Source organism: Melanerpes formicivorus, unplaced genomic scaffold, assembly GCF_026170545.1.
Source record: "Melanerpes formicivorus ecotype bairdi unplaced genomic scaffold, bMelFor1.0.p_v2 SCAF_47, whole genome shotgun sequence".
NCBI classification, from domain to species: Eukaryota; Metazoa; Chordata; class Aves; order Piciformes; family Picidae; genus Melanerpes; species Melanerpes formicivorus.
Window position 1 is genome coordinate 2795310 of NW_027142399.1, and position 16456 is coordinate 2811765.

The 16456-nt window shown below is 50.9% G+C and overlaps 1 protein-coding gene across 9 annotated transcripts in view; it reads right to left on the reverse strand.

The window, feature by feature from the left end:
* Nucleotides 1–16456, reverse strand: part of ARHGAP32 (Rho GTPase activating protein 32) — a 305874-nt gene that overhangs the window by 42613 nt on the left and 246805 nt on the right. The window contains exon 1 of one of the 9 annotated variants that reach the window (XM_068160015.1): nt 14905–15084. The exons of the other annotated variants lie outside the window; for them this stretch is intronic. The gene's annotated coding sequence lies outside the window, so the exon portion shown is untranslated. Of the gene's footprint in view, nt 1–14904; nt 15085–16456 lie in introns of those variants that run through there. 9 annotated transcript variants of the gene reach the window in all.

The window sequence follows — 16456 nt, forward strand, 5'->3', positions numbered from 1 at the left end:
TTGCCCTTGTTTTTCTGTCTTTGCTTTATTCAATAGAAACCCAGGGCAGCTGGTTTGAAGAGGTGCAATTCACCCTCCTCAAAATAAAAACACAAGACTACAGAGAAGTGAAAACCACAGCTCAGGAGCCATCCCTCCAAACCATTTGCTCCATGTGATGCCACATAGTCTCTGTGTTATGGTGAAACCTCTGTTCAAAGCATCCTGTCTGGGTAAGGGGAACAACCCCCCACCAGTGCCATGGGGAGCCACACAGGGCAGAAGTGGGTGACACAAATAAACTCCTGCAAAAGGGGAGGAGAGGCCCAGCAGGTTTGAATGGAAGCAGAACAATGCCCTTGAATGTCAACTTTTCTTCCTGAGGCCCAGGCTGGAAGAGGGAGGGCTCTGGCCTCCCCAACAAAAGTGCCATTGTGGCCATGATTTAAAAGCAGTGTGACTTCCACAGAAGAGCTCCACTGAGGAGAACAAATCACTAGGTAGAAAAGGCTGAGCTTTGTGAGGAAGCCTTTATAGCCCCAGGAAGCTGTAAAGGCTCCTGCAGCACAGCAAGGCAATTCCAGCCATCACTCCTCCGATCCTGCCTCAAATCCCACAGAGGAGAGACAACCTGCATTAAATCCCCAAGTCCTGACAGCAAATCCCAGCAGGGTAATCAGAAAAGAAAAGCCTCAAAGGAGGTTGGAGCAACAGGAAGATGTCTGTCTCTCCTCCCAAGGAACAAGATAGAGGATGAGAGGAAATGGCCTCAAGTTGCACCAAGGGAGGTTTAGGTTGGACAAGAGCTACAATTTCTTCCTCAAAAGGGCTGTCAAGCCCTAAACCAGGCTGCCCAGGGCAGTGGAGGAGTCCCCATCCCTGGAGGGGTTTCAAAGCCATGAAGATGTGGTGCTGGGGAGCATGGTTTGGTGGAGACCTGGCAGTGCTGGATTTGATGATCCGAAAGGTCCTTCCCAATCAAAATGATTCTGCAGTGATTGAATCCCTTTCAACAGCTGAGCATTCCCCTTCCATTTCACCAGGTGCTGCTTCAGCCCTTCTCTTTACAACAACCCTGATTGCAGGGTCCTTAGCATATTTCTGTGTCTTGGATAAAGCCTCTTCTAGCAGCCCTGACACCACACTGATCTTCAGCAGCCCAGTCCCAGCTGAACACCTGCAACCCCCAACCCTCCAGCAAAAGCCACAGCAACCAAACCCAAACCACTTAACAAGCAGAAGCTCTGAGCCTGACAAACTGTGGCTGTGGGGGCTTTAATTGAAGGCACATTTTCAGTTTGGTGGGGTTGCTTTATTTAATCCCACAGTAACTGAACAGACTGTGCCAACGTGCCAGGCAAAGTCAGGAGAGCTCCTGGTTGGATCCATCCTTGCAGTCGAGCAATGGCTCATTTATCACCTCCTATCATCCAGCCCTGCTCAAAAACAAATGGAGACAAGAGCCTCATCCTGCCTCTTGTGGCATTTCAAAGGGCTCAGGCTCCTGTGAAGTTGCTACTGGAGGTGCTAGACCTGAGCCAGACACTTTTACACCCCTCAGACAGACTAATAATTATTAACACCTAGGCAGGAATCGGAATCCTTTCACAGGCTTCTGCATGCAGCTCTTCATGAGGTATCTGCTTGGACTAAATGAGTCCATCAGAAAATGGACTTCAAATGGAGGAAAAGCACAGCCAGGTCCAGGATTGCAGAGATCCTAATGCTGGTGACCAGGTCAGCAAGTGAATCTGAATCCTTTCACAGGCTTCTGCATGCAGCATTTCATGAAGTATCTGCTTGGACTATATGAGTCCAACAGAAAATGGACTTAAAATGGAGGTAAAACAGGTCCAGGACTCCAGAGATCCTAATGCTGGTGACCAGGTCAGCAAGTGACCAGGTCAGCAAGTGGATCTGAATCATTTCACAGGCTTCTGCATGCAGCTCTTCATGAAGTATCTGCTTGGACTATATGAGTCCATCAGAAAATGGACTTCAAATGGAGGAAAAGCACAGCCAGGTCCAGGACTGCAGAGATCCTAATGCTGGTGACCAGGTCAGCAAGTGACCAGGTCAGCAAGTGAATCTGAATCATTTCACAGGCTTCTGCATGCAGCATTCCATGAAGTATCTGCTTGGACTAAATGAGTCCATCAGAAAATGGACTTCAAATGGAGGAAAAGCACAGCCAGGTCCAGGACTGCAGAGATCCTAATGCTGGTGACCAGGTCAGCAAGTGATCAGGTCAGCAAATGGATCTGAATCCTTTCACAGGCTTCTGCATGCAGCTCTTCATGAAGTATCTGCTTGGGCTAAATGAGTCCATCAGAAAATGGACTTCAAATGGAGGTAAAACAGGTCCAGGACTGCAGAGATCCTAATGCTGGTGACCAGGTCAGCAAGTGACTCGTGGGTGTCACCTCAGAAGAAGGAGCAATGGATCCACCTCCACAATCCAGAGATGTCCTTTTTGCTTGGTAATGCTCCTTCTTTACACTCCTAACCAGAAGGGAGACCTGAGCTTTTAAACCCCCCCAAGTCTGCCCTGCCTTTAAGCCACAGGTCAGAAGAATTGTCTTGTTTGCTGCATCATTAAGCAGCCTCCTCCACTCCCACCGCAGTGGACCAGGACACTCTCAGGGCAATGCCCCTGCAGGTTCAGTCACCACAAATTCCCTTACCACCAGCTTGGTGGAAGAGAGTTTTCTCTTCTCTGAATCACTGCCTGCTCTGGATGGGAGCTTCTCAGGCTAAACTGACTTCAGAGGTTCATACCTACGCAGGGATGATTCACTGATAGGAGTTGAGCTTCTCTGGGGTGGGGAAAGAAAAAAAACAGAGAGAACAGGGAGAAAATCCGAGCTGTGCTGACAGCTTAGAGAAGAGAACAAAAAAGCAGGTAGGTGTCTGATAAGGATAAGCCATCCTCATAAGCTGCCAGAGCTCAGGAGGCTGGCAGGTATGCTGTCCTGCTGCCAACAGCAATAGAAGTGAAACCTTTTCTATCCACCTTCCCAACCCCCGGCGTCGTGTGCCCTCAAACCAGCAAAGAGATTGCAGTTCTGGTGCCTTTTGCTTGAGAGGAAGCCAGCACAGCACTCCCAGGTCATGGACAATGCCAAAGGGGCTACCAAGAATCCTGCAGAGTACATTTTTTCTGCTCCAAAATACTGGTTCCAAACCTTTGCTGGCCCACACGAGCAGTTGCCCCACACTCCTACCCCCATCTCAACCCCCCCCAGAGTTAATGAAGGATGGCAGCAAGGCACAGCCTTTAGAGCAGAAACAACCCATTTGCCCCTCTCAAAACCCTCAGAATCAGTGAACAATGGGAGTTATGGAATCAAGGAAACAAACCCAAAATTGCTACAAAGGTGATTGAGATAAAGCAGTTAGCCTTCTTCCACCCTTTTTGTCCCATAAATGAGGTGGGGATATGCTAAACCCAACCCATTCACAGCCTAGAAAGGTTGGAGCAGATGACCCTTGCAGGTCCTTCCAACCTGGCATTCTATGAGTTCAGGTCTCCATGTGAGGTGGTCAGGTGGTCAAGTGTCATAGAGTCATAGAATCAATCAGGTTGGAAAAGACCTCAAAGATCATCAAGTCCAACCTGTCACCCAACAGCTCCTGACTAACTAAACCATGGCTCCAAGTGCCACATCCAATCCCTTTTTGAACACCTCCCTGGGCAGCACATTCCAATGGCCAATGACTCTCTCTGTGTAGAACTTTCTTCTCACCTCCAGCCTAAACTTCCCCTGGTGCAGCTTGAGACTGTGTCCTCTGGTTCTGGTGCTGCTTGCCTGGGAGAAGAGACCAACCCCCACCTGGCTACAACCTCCCTTCAGGCAGTTGTAGAGAGCAAGAAGGTCTCCCCTGAGCCTCCTCTTCTCCAGGCTAAGCAACCCCAGCTCCCTCCTGGCAGTGAATTCAGACTCAAAGCAGCATCACCACCAGACAACTTTCCATGGTGGCAGAGATGCTGCTGGGTTACCAAACCCCCTCCTAAATGCCAACACTTAGCCATGTCACTTTCCCCCTCAGGTTTAACCACTCTCAGACAAACTCTTGACCAAGAAATGGAGGCTTTCCTAGAAGGAGCAGGGGCTGATTTTCCTCAGAAAGGCAGCTCTGGCTGAACACCCTGGCCTGAACCAGCAAATATTCCATCAAGTTCTCCACAGTGAGATTGGCTGAAAAGAAAACCCCAATCAAAACCCAAACAATAAAAACCCCACCCAAGCTTGGGCTGCTTTGGAAGGTTTGCTGGCACCAACAGGTCACTTAGGAGTGAGAAAAAAGTATCCCAGCCTTAGCTGACAGAACCAGGCTGGCTCCAGCCTTTGTGTGGTGGGGAGGGAGGGAAGGAAAAAAAGGGTCAGCTGTGCCAGGTAGCTCATTGTGGGTTTGGGAAGCTGCCATGGTCTGTACCTCCCTGAGGAACATTCATCAATCCAACCATGCTGTTTGTTGCCATACCACCAGGCTTTTGTAGGAGGTGAGGCCTGAAATTCCCCTGCCATTGATAAAATCCATTAACCAACAATTACTTCATTAAAGGCAGGGCTTGTTCACCCTCAATGCCAGGCACTGAGAAGCCACTGCAGGACACACTTTGTGCAGCTCATTTCCTGGTGTCAGCCATCAGGGCACTTTTGTGGCTGCTCAGCACAATCTGCTTCTCCTGGGGGACACTTTGGCAACCCACTGACAGCTCACAGGGATCTCTTGGGCTGCAGAATCATGGGAATGTTTGGGTTGGAAGAGCCATTTAGGGTCATTGAGTCCAACCCCTAAGTCAGTACTGCCAGGTGACCACTAAACTGTGTCCCTCAGCAGCACATCTGAAGAGCTTTGAAAGCCCTCCAGGGATGGGGACTCCACCACAGCCCTGTTCCAGGTCTTGACAACCCTTTTGGGGGAGACATTATTCTGAATGTCCTAAACCTCCTCTGGCACAGCTTGAGGCCATTTCCTCATCATACCACACAACACAGATTCATAGAATGGTTTAGATTAGACAAGACCTTAAAGATCATCCAGCTCCAACCCCCTGATGTGGGCAGGGACACCTCCCACCAGCCCAGGTTGCTCAAGGCTTCATCCAACTTGGCCTTGAACACCTCCAAGGAGGGAGCATCCACAACCTCCCTGGGCAACCTGTTCCAGTGTCTCCCCACCCTCACTCTAAAGAATTTCTTCCTAACCTCCAGTCTAAATCTGCTCTCCTACCACTTGTTCCTTTGTCTTATCACATTTGCCTTTGGAAAAGAGCCCAACCCCCACCTCACTCCAACCTCCTTCCTTGTAGCTGTAGAGACTGCTCCCCTCAGCCTCCTCTTCTCCAGGCTAAACAACCCCAGCTCCCTCAGCTGCTCCTCAGAAGGTCTCTCTTGCATCTTCCTTGACTTGCTGCCCTCCCAGCCACTGTGGCACCTCCTGCTGTGTTCCTCCACCTTCCCATGAGGTTGCACTGGGAGCTGAGCCACTGCAGCAACCCAGATTACAACTAATCTGCTGAACCTGATGCTCTTACAGCATGAGCAGTTGTGGCAGCCAGAGAGAGGGGGTGGTGGAGCAGAGTGCAGGAAACTTCTTATGCTGAGCTCCCTGCAGAACTACCCTCAGCCTGCTGGCAAATGACTTGAATTCACTGAGGTACAACCAAGCCATGGAACACCAGCTTCTGACTCCTCCTGTGCCTGTGCAGATTACTCTGGATTTGGAATCACTGAATCATTTTGGGCTGGAGGAGACCTTTAAGATAAGGATTTACACCCATCAGGTCAGTGCAGAGACCAGGGAGACCTTGTATCTCAGCCCAGCCTGCACAAGAATCGTGGCTGGGCCACAAAACTCTTCCTGAGAGTGCTTCTAAAATGCAATCCTGAACGAAATTGCCCAAACTGTTGCCAACAAAAGGAAAGGGAGGATGGAAAACAGCTCCTGATTCCTTGGCTTTGGATCATGGTGATCAAACAGGAGAGACTGTGCAAAGAATTCCAGAATCCCAGCAGGGCAGGGGTTGGAAGGGGCCTCTGGAGATCATCTAGTTCAACCCTCCTGCTAAAGCAGGGGTGCTCACAGCAGCTTGCCCAGGAGCTCAATGGCCAGGTGGGTTTGGAATCCCTCCAGAGAAAGACTCCACAACCTCTCTGGGCAGCCTGCTCCTTCCCTCCTCAGTATGCAAACCCCCATGACACAAAGGCTCTGCTGAGAGCAAAACACAACACAGTCAGCCTTGCAGCCCAGGCCAGCAGCTCCCATCCCACACACCCTGCCTCTTTCCAGCGACCAGGGGAAGCAAGCAACAGAAAAGCAAAGAGCAGATTTCAGGTCTTGCATGTGAACAACAAAGGTTAAGTGCTGGCTCAGTGGGCATCCAGGCTTCTGGTGACTTACCAACATATTCTAGCACCTTATAGAAGCCTAGAATGGTTTGGGTTGGAAGGGGAGCTACAAGATCATCCACTTCCAACCCCACCTGCCATGGGCAAGGACACCTCCCACCAGCCCAGGTTGTTTAAGGTCCCATACAACCTGGCCTTGAACACCTCCAGGGAGGGGACATCCACAATCTCCCTGGACAACCTGTCCCAGTATCTCACCACCCTCACTGTCAAGAACTTCTTCCTAATCTCCAGCCTAAATCTCCCTCTCCCCTCTTCCAGCTTCCTATAGGACACCCTCACAAACCCACTGCCTGTCCCCCTGCAGCCTCCCTGGGTTTGGCCAAGGGAAACCGAAGCCAGCTGAACAAAGCACACCTGCCTGATCTCCTGTTGCTATCACTGCTTTGGTTTGGAGCTCCTCTTCGCAGGCCCCTTGTCAGCAGCATGTTTTCTAAGGCAGGGTTCGTCAACTCTGACTCCAAGAGAAGCTCTTGGAGGGTGCTTGCTGCCCCACACAGCCCAGCATGTTTGTTTCTCCTCTCACTGGCAGTGATTTGACATATGGCAGAACCCAGCTGGCCCCTGCTGCCAGGAGGGCGTGGGGCTAAGGGCAAGAGCAGGCACACACTGTGGCTGCAGAGCTCAAAACACATCAACAAACAGCAATACCCAGGCAGAGAGGGGAGCAGGGCTGGGAAGGCTGTATGAAAAGCACAGTGAAGATGACAAAACAAAAGTGAAATCCATCCTCTCTGAAGACAGATTTACAGCAGGTCAAGCTCAAAATCTTTCCAGGCTATTGGCCCCTCAGGAGTCATTCTCCTCTAAAATTAAACTCTGCTGCAGGGAGAGAAAGAGCAGTGACAGACACTGGGAAAACAAAATCAGAGCAGAACCAGGAATCAGGGAATGAGAAGCTGGGTTTGGTTTCCCCACATATTTCCTGTTCTCCTTCTATCTGCAAACACTCAGGGAGACATTTAACGGTGTGAGGGGACTGGGTTCAGCTGGTTTCCCCCCAGCATCAGTTCTCTCAGCCCCTCCTTAAAACCCCAGTAAATATTTTTAATATCATCCATCCCTTCACACATAGAGGAGCAGGCTCTGTGGACCCACATCTTGCTGAAGAGAAATGATACAAAGCCAAGGACTGAGTCACATCTCCCCGTTCTCTGTCATGTTCCTTAGCAACAAGACATTTTACTCCTTCCCTCCTGCCACAGCAGATTCTATTTTGGAAGCTGATTTAGACAGCCCTAAAAACCCCACCAGGATCTGGAACCAGGCACCACCAAGCACCATCTTTTTGTCCTTGAAGAGGACACTGGCTTTGAAGAAGAACCAACCAGCATCACATCAATAACTGCAGCAATCTCATTGATTCACAGATTGCATGAGGTTGGAAGGGACCCTCAAAGGCCTTCCAGTATTTTAAGGGGGGCTACAAGAAAGCTGGGGAGGGACTTCTTAGGGTGTCAGGGAGTGATAGGACTGGGGGGAATGGAAAAAACTAGAAATGGGTAGATTGAGATTGGATGTTAGGAAGAAGTTCTTCCCCATGAGGGTGGTGAGACACTGGCAGAGGTTGCCCAGGGAGGTGGTGGAAGCCTCATCCCTGGAGGTTTTTAAGGCCAGGCTGGATGTGGCTGTGGGCAACCTGCTGCAGTGTTGAGGTGTCCTTGCCCATGGCAGGGGGTTGGAACTGGCTGATCCTTGAAGTCCCTTCCAACCCTAACAATTCTATGATTCTATGATCTTGTCCAACCCCCTTGCAGTGAACAGGGACACCTCCAACTAGCAGGCTGCCAAGGGCCACATCAAGGCTGACCTCTTCTCTGGGCTTTCTTGTTGGTCATGAAGATTGTCAGGAGGAGATTTTAAAAGCTATGGAATTGAGAATTACACTAAAATAGCCTTCTATCTTTGGTAACCTTCACCAAGGGGTCTTGACTGATTTGCTCTGTTCAGAACCTTCTGAGGCTGCAGCTGCGGCTGACAACGCTGCCCTAAGAAACCACCAAATATGTGAAAGGTGATCAATTTCAGTGTCATTAGAGAAAAGCCATTGAAATGGAGTGTGGTGAGGAGCAGCAGCACGTATTTCCAGCAGACACAAGGAGAGGAAGGCAGGTCATCAACTCTGATAAGCAGTGCTGCTGCTCTTATTTACAAAGTCCAGTAGCAAGGAGCTGATCTGAGAAGGGCTTGGGTGCAAAGGGACCTTGCAAGGTCACCCAGCTCACCTCCCTGCATGTCTTCTTGGGATATCTTCAACTTCACTTCAGATTTTCGCTGCTGAAAACTGCCATTCACAATCAAATCACTTGGTTTAAAAAGACACAATGAAGATACAATGATACAACAACCCCATGCAGTGCTACAGGCTGGGGTCAGAGTGGCTGAGAGCAGCCAGGCAGAGAGGGACCTGGGGGTGCTGGTTGATGGTAGGCTGAACATGAGCCTGCAGTGTGCCCAGGCAGCCAAGAAAGCCAATGGCATCCTGGCCTGCATCAGGAACAGTGTGGCCAGCAGGAGCAGGGAGGTCATTCTGCCCCTGTACACTGCACTGGTTAGGCCACACCTCGAGTCCTGTGTCCAGTTCTGGGCTCCTCAGTTTAGGAAGGAGGTTGACTTGCTGGAGTGAGTCCAGAGAAGGGCAATAAAGTTGGTGAGGGGTTTGGAACACAGCCCTGTGAGGAGAGGCTGAGGGAGCTGGGGTTGCTCAGCCTGGAGAAGAGGAGACTCAGGGGTGACCTTATCACTCTCTACAACTACCTGAAGGGAGGTTGTAGACAGGCAGAGGTTGGTCTCTTCTCCCAGGCACCCAGTACCAGAACAAGAGGACACAGTCTCAGGCTGCGCCAGGGGAGGTTCAGGTTGGATGTTAGGAAGTTCTATACAGAGAGAGTGATTGCCCATTAGAATGGGTTGCCTGGGGAGGTGGTGGAGTCGCCGTCATTGGAGGTGTTCAGGAGGAGACTTGATGGGGTGCTTGGTGCCATGGGTTAGCTGTTTGGGTGGGTTGGATTGGTTGATGGGTTGGACACGATGATCTTGAAGGTCTCTTCCAACCTGGTTTGGTTTATTAAGTGAAGGTAACAGCAATCAGAAATTGCCTTCAGAAGTCTTTGTAGATCTGTCTTGAAAATGGAGTTTGTTTCTTCATGTTCCCTCTCCTGCCCCTTCACCTCCTCTCCACTCAAAACTCTTTGGAGACCTGAACAAATGACCAAACCATTATATTTACATGGCTGTAGCTGGGACTTCTACCTTTTACAGTCCAAGCCTTAATTTGTGGATGTAAAAACCAAAGTACTACTCCTAAGACATAACTAAAGGATTGCCCTTTAAAATGCAGTTCATAACATAGTGCCAGCTATTTGCCTTACACTTGGTTTGGTCATGAGGGAAGATCAATGCTAAAGAGCTGCATCTGAACAGTTTTGGAAGGGTAGGAATCAAACTGCAACAAATATTTCAACAAACAGCTGGAATTTAGTATTTAGGACAGGTTGGACTTGATGATCTCTGAGGTCTTTCCCAACCTTATTGATATTGATTCTAGAGCAGGTTGCTCAGAGCCCCAAACAACCTGACCTGGAATAGTTCCAGGAATGGGGCATCTGCCACTTCTCCAGGCAACCTCAGCCAGCATCTCACTACCCTCAACTCAAGTTTCTCCCTTCTCTCTATGTCAGTGTTTAAAATGCACACAAGATCCATCACCTACCACAGCAAAAACCTCTTTCCATGCTCTTCATTGCCAACTCCTGACAAATTTATGGAGTGTTTATGGCAGGATAAGGATGATCACCACAAGCTTAGCTAGATGCATGTGTGTCACCTATGCACAGAGAGGAAAGCCTGATCCCAAGCAACCTGCAATACTTTCCAGGTTAACGCTGTGCCTGAACTTGTGATGGACTCTCAAGCCATAAGGGAGCACTAAGACAAGTATGAGCTGATCTCCTGAGCAAACAGAGCACGGGACACCTGTGAATTAGGGGCAGATTTAGACTGGAGATTAGGAAGACATTCTTTCCAGTGAGGGTGGTGAGACACTGAACGGGTTTCCCAGGGAGGTTGTGGATGCCCCTTTCCTGGAGGTGTTAAGGCCAGGTTGGATGAGGCCTTGAACAAACTGGTTTAGTGGGAAGTGTCCCTGCCCACAGCAGGAAGGATGATCTTTGAGGTCCCTTCTAACCCAAACCATTCTATGAATTAATCTCCTGAAGTCCAGCATAGCAGCTCTGAGGGAAGGACCACATGGTTAGGAGAGACAAATCAGTTAGCTGAAGGCTACCTGAGAAAAGAGAGAGGTTTCTAAGCTAGAAGGGCTGACAAGGTCCAGTTATTCACTCTAATCTCTGAATTGTGCCTGGAAAATGCTGACTAAGGCAGGTCTGAGTGACAAAGCAGCAGGGGTGGGTTCAGTCAGGCATCACAAGGGCTTCAAGGGTTTGCAACTGGAGGTGAGGAAATGGTAACACACAGGGCTGTAGGTCAATGCAAACCAGTTATCAGAGGCCCAAACTGGAAAACAAGTGGGAGTTGAAGACAAAATGATGGAGATGATGTCATTTAGCACCCAGTCAGCAGTTCAGGTGACACATTGAGGCCAGGAGGCCGGCAGCAGGACTGGGAAACAAGAGGAACAAACTGGGAAACATAGAGCTAGGAGAAAACCAGCAAGAGAGACACCTGAAAGATCTTGTTTACACTACACTGCAGGGTTTAATGTGGTCCTTTGGCTTGGAGATCAATGACACACTGCAAAAATGAACGTTCTGGCTCAGGTAACTAAACTTCAGACCTGCTTGTCAGGAAGCCAGTGGTGATCCCTCACCCATGTTCACTTGGAGATCACCACCATTTGACCTTGCATGCCCAAGCACACACTGCACCCATAAATAAGGGAGACATCAAAGTGTCCACAAGCCCTTGTGGAGCACTAAATGCACACTAAGAAGAAATCTGATTTTAGAACAACCCCAAAGGTGATGCACTGTGTCCTGTGGGAGGTGTTACTGGTGTGCAGGTTTCCTCAGGTGGTGCAGTACCCTTAAGGACAGCCAGGTAAGCATCAACAAGCAAACAAGCATCAAGATCAACCAGGTGATTGTGTGCTAGATAATAATCAAGAGCCAAGATGTCACCTAATCCATTAAGTGACACCTGAGGAGGTTCAACTCTCATCCCAGCCAGCTCTGCCAAAAGTTTCCCCATCTCAACAGTCTCCAGTGAGGGAAATGCCACATATTTCCTGTTGGCAGCATTCCTCCTTGATCAGTCATAGAATCACACAATGGCTTAGGTTGGAAGGGACCTCAGAGATCATCTATTCCAACCTCCCTGCCATGGACAGGGATGCCTCTCAACTGGACTTAAGGCTTCATCCAACCTGGCCTTGAACACCTCCAGGCAGCCTATCCCAGAGTGTCACCACCCTCATACTGAAGAACTTCTTCCTCAGCTCCAGTCTAACCCTGCTCTCCCTCAGGGTTAAACCATTCCCTCTTGTCCTGTCTCTAGACACCCTCATGAAAAGTCCCTCTCCAGCCTTCCTGCAGGATCCCTTCAGGTGTTGTAAGGCAGCTCTAAGGTACCCTCAGAGTCTTCTCTTCCCCAGGCTGAACAACCTCATCTTCCTCAGCCTGCCCTCATATCAGAGGCTATTAAAGGCTCTGAAGCTGCAGCACAGCCTCACCCACGCTACGTCTCCTTCTGCCACAACTGGTAGCAGCGCTTTGGGGGAGCTTCCAAAAGCCTGAGAGCAACCCAAGCCAGCCCTGAGTAACATCTAAGCCCTTTGGACACACAGACACACAGGGCCCAGAGCTTTCACTGATCATCCACAGGCAGATCAGCCTTCAGCCCAGGCCTGGCAGCAGCTGAACCAGGCGAACCGGAGTGGCGGTGGCAGGCCAGTCGCTCCAGTTCTGCACGGCAGCACACTCCAGCTGGGGTGGTGGGAGGAGGCAGGCAGGGAGAGCAGACCTGACATGAATCAACTGAGGCTGAATAATGGGGAGTTTGGCAGATGGAGCCCAGTCTTGGAGGTGAGAGGGTGCCTGCTTTTATGCAAGGCCTCAGGAAGACACTGGGAAGGAGCCTTTTTAGCCCATCGGGAAGGGATATGAGCAATCCACCCGGAGCAAGGAGGGGAGCCAGGCTAACGCACACTGCTTCCCTTAGCTTCAGCCACAGAGCACAGCCCTTACCTCAGACTCCTCTGAAGCATGCAGCGCTCCCAGTATGGCAAGGAAGATCCTTGGTGCTCTCCCAATCCCTTCCAGAAGATGCTTATCTCCATTTTCACTAGCTGCAGGGCAGCTGTTTACAACCCAGAGCAGCTCCTTGCAACTCACACTGACCTACTCTGCCAGGATCGGTATCGCCCTGGTTCTTTCCTTGTTTACAACCCCGAGTTTCCAAACTGCTTATACTGTAGCTACCAACACCTGCACTAAGCCCTGAGATGATTTTGCCTGTGGCAGCAGAATTCCTCCTCACCTGGAGTGAAAACAAGACTGAAGACAAGGAACATGAGCCTCATTCATGTTACAGTCACTTCCTACAGCACTAGCAGGATAAAATAGCTCCAAAGAGGATAAAAGCATCTTTTTTTCTCGTACATTCTCCTTACCCAGCTGAAGAAGTGAAGTAAAGCTTCACTGAAAATGCAAACTGGGCCCAACTGGGGGCTTACAGTGCACCAAATCTGCTTTTTAAGGTGCAGGAATGCAGATATTGCATTGTTTCGCCTGCTTTAGTCTTTCCCTTTCTCTTACCAGGCCAGAGCTTTGATTTCCAATGAGACTCTTTTATCATGCCCAGAACAAAGGAGGTCAGGGAAGAGTGGAAGGGGAAGGCCTCCTGTCTTGCCTGTCATAAATAATAAGATCCTGCAGGGCAGTTAGTCCTTAAAATGGACTATAGCTTCTAGGAGGTTTTCTGAACAAATAGGAAGAGACAAGCCATGGCTACTTGCAAAGTGTCTCCTACCATCACCCTAACTCTCCCTCCCTGGGAATGTTATTTTCCAGAAAGGATTCACTGCCCTGGGGCTCCCACAAACAAAGGAGGAGCCTTTTTAAATAGGAAACACCACCCCCACCCCCCCCTTCTCCTCAACAACAGCATCCATAACATTAACGCTCAGGAATGCATCCTATGGCAGGCTGAGGAAGGGGAGGGGGGACCAAAAGATAAAGGGATATGCAAAAATCTATTGAAATTCAAATTCTAGGCAGCCCCATCTGGCAGCTGCCTCTTTGGAAGCTGGGTATAAATCCTGCAGGAAGAGCTGAGCTCACATCTCCCCAACCCCAAGGACCAGGCAGGCAGCTGGAGAGGGCAGACAAGCTGAAATTCCTTCTCCCTTGGGATTTGGGTGGGAAGCGTCACACAAATCACCCCAGACATGAAATAGGTTCCTGTTAACAGCTCCAGCTCACTGCACACTCGTGGCCTTAGAGTAAGTCCAACAGACCAGTTTACAACTACAGACCTGGTGAGTACCAAAGTGCAACAGAAACCTGAACCCTGAGATGAGTAAATGGGAAGCAGAAGTAAAGCAATTAGCAAGGAGGGAGGGAGGGAGGGAGAGGGGGAAGTAGGAGGCGTCAATCAATCTCCAAGTGGCAAGAGAAGCCAACCACCACGCCAGGTAACCTGCCCAAGGGCACAGATCCCTGAGGATCTCCTCCCACGGCAGAAGCAAATGGGTCTACAGGCAGGTGCCAGGCAAGAGTGGCACTGGAAATTGGTTGAGGAGCAGGTACTTTCTCATCTGGATGAACACACAATCCCAGTGATCTGCCTGAAAACGTGATCCCAGCGATCTGCACACACAGGTGATCCCAGTGATCCGGCCCACAACGGGATCCCAGGCTACCTTACTCTACCGCAACTGAAGTAATTCGAGAGCCTTGCTTGCACTGCCCCTGTACCAGATGCCTCACTTGCACTACCCCCAGTATAAAAGCAGTTCCACTCCAGGTACAACCTCCTGTGCCACACAGACCTGCGTGCTGGGCACCGTACAGCACAGCCTGGCCCTGCTGTGCCCAGCTTGGGGGGGGGGTGTGGGGGGGGGGGGGGGTTGACCCCCAGGATGTGCCCACAATTTCTGCACGGAAAGGGCTCTCAAACACTGGCACAGGCTGCCCAGGGAAGTGGCTGAATCCCCATCCCTGGAGGCGTTTAAAAGGCAGAGAGATGCGGTGCCACGGGGCACGGTTTGGCACCAGCCTTGGCAGAGCCGGACTCGACCACCTGAAAGGTCTTTTTCCACCCGAAACGATTCAACGATTCTAAGTCACCTCCTTCCCCAAAGCAACATCGCCAGACAAGAGGGGGGAAAAAAAATCCTCATCTAAAGCCATTAAATGCTCCCAACCCGCACGTTAAATACCTGGCAAGTTACTAAGCAACAAGTGGGCGCAGGGACCTAAAAATACTCCTCGAGTCTTACGTAAGAAAGGCACTGAGCGAGGGCAGGGGCTAGAGCCCAGACCTCCCTTACCTTCCTCTCCTGGTCGTGGGGCTGAGAAGCTCTCCCGAGCAGCTCTGTCCCCCGGGAGGGCTCAGGCTGGGCTCTGCCCGCCCCTGCCCAGGAGGGGACGGCGGAGCCGAGGTGCTGCGCGGCGCGGCGCGGCTCGCTGCGGTCCGGTCCGGTCCGGCTCGGCTCCGGGAGGTTGGCAGAGGGTGCAGCCGCCTCTGCGGCTCCTGCCAGGCCCCTCCCCGGAGAGCCCGGCCCCGTCCGCCCCGGCTCCACCTCCCGCAGGTGGATCTTTCCACGCCGGCTGCCGGAGCTCCTGGCTGGGGGCCGGGCACAGCCGGGGCGTCCTTCCTCCCCTTCTCCTCCTCCTCCGGGATGCTCCGCTGAGCCGCAGTGGGGCTGAGCGGGGGGACAAGGTGTGGGGCCTCTTTCCCTGCCCTGCTTCCCTTCCCTGCTTCCCTCCCTCCCCCGTGGCCCTTTGGACCTCGGCTGGGCCATGGGTTCATCAGTGGGCAAAGGGCAGAGGAGCAGAAGGGGAAAGAAAGCAAAACACAGCTCGGCCTGGGCAGTGTCAGACCTCTGGTTTCTCTCAACATCACCCATGACCTCCCCTCCCTCTCTCTTATCAGGATGGATTCTTGCTTGCCATCCTCTTCCAGCTTGGGAATACCTCAGGAAAGCAGCAAGAATGCAGCCAGAAGAGCTGCACCCAAGTTTATCCATAGGATTATAGAATCCTTTTGGATGGAAGAGATGTTTAAGATCATCAAATCAAACAGCACAGTCAGGTCACCACTGCACTGTCTCCCAGCTGGAAAGAGCCTTGGGAAAACACAGGAATGGGGCCAGGAGAGCTACACTCATGTTTATCTATGGGGTCATAGAATCATTTTGATTGGGAGAACTTTAAGATGATCCAAGTCCAAACATTAAACCAGCACTGCTGAATCAAACCCACAGCTTTCTTGTCCCTTGCATGGAGCTAAACTGCACCTTCATGCCACCAAAGCTACAGAGGAACATCACAGAGAGGGTGAAACCCCCAATCTACAGACTGCAGAGCTCAGGGGTAGGTTTGTGCCATTCTGAAAGCACAGGTCCCTCACTGCAAATCCTCAAGCCCATAAAGGTTGCCTCAGCATGTCCAAAAAGAAGGGACAGATGTTGAGCATGCTGGAATGCTTTGAAATCTATCCAGACTTGCAGACTGGACCACATTCAGGTGAGCCCCACCTGCCCCTGAGCTCTGGTGACACTTCGCATCCAGGATGTCCCTTCTGTTAATCTAATCACAGAGCTGTCCCCTCTCACCCCCAGTGGCTGTTAACCAGCACAATCTGCAGCTGCATTGATCAGCTCCCTGAGAACAAACCCAGCTCAAAATCCTGATGGAGTTCTGCTATGTAAAACACCAAAGTAAAATGACACAGAGGAGTTTACAGTGACCTAGTTTCACAGCCCAGCTCCAAAACCTGCCTGTACCACCTCACCAACACTCCAGAGCAGAAAGCAGAAGACACCCCAACTTGGCTTTATCACCAACCCTGGTACCAAGCAGCAAGGACCAAAGCCAGGA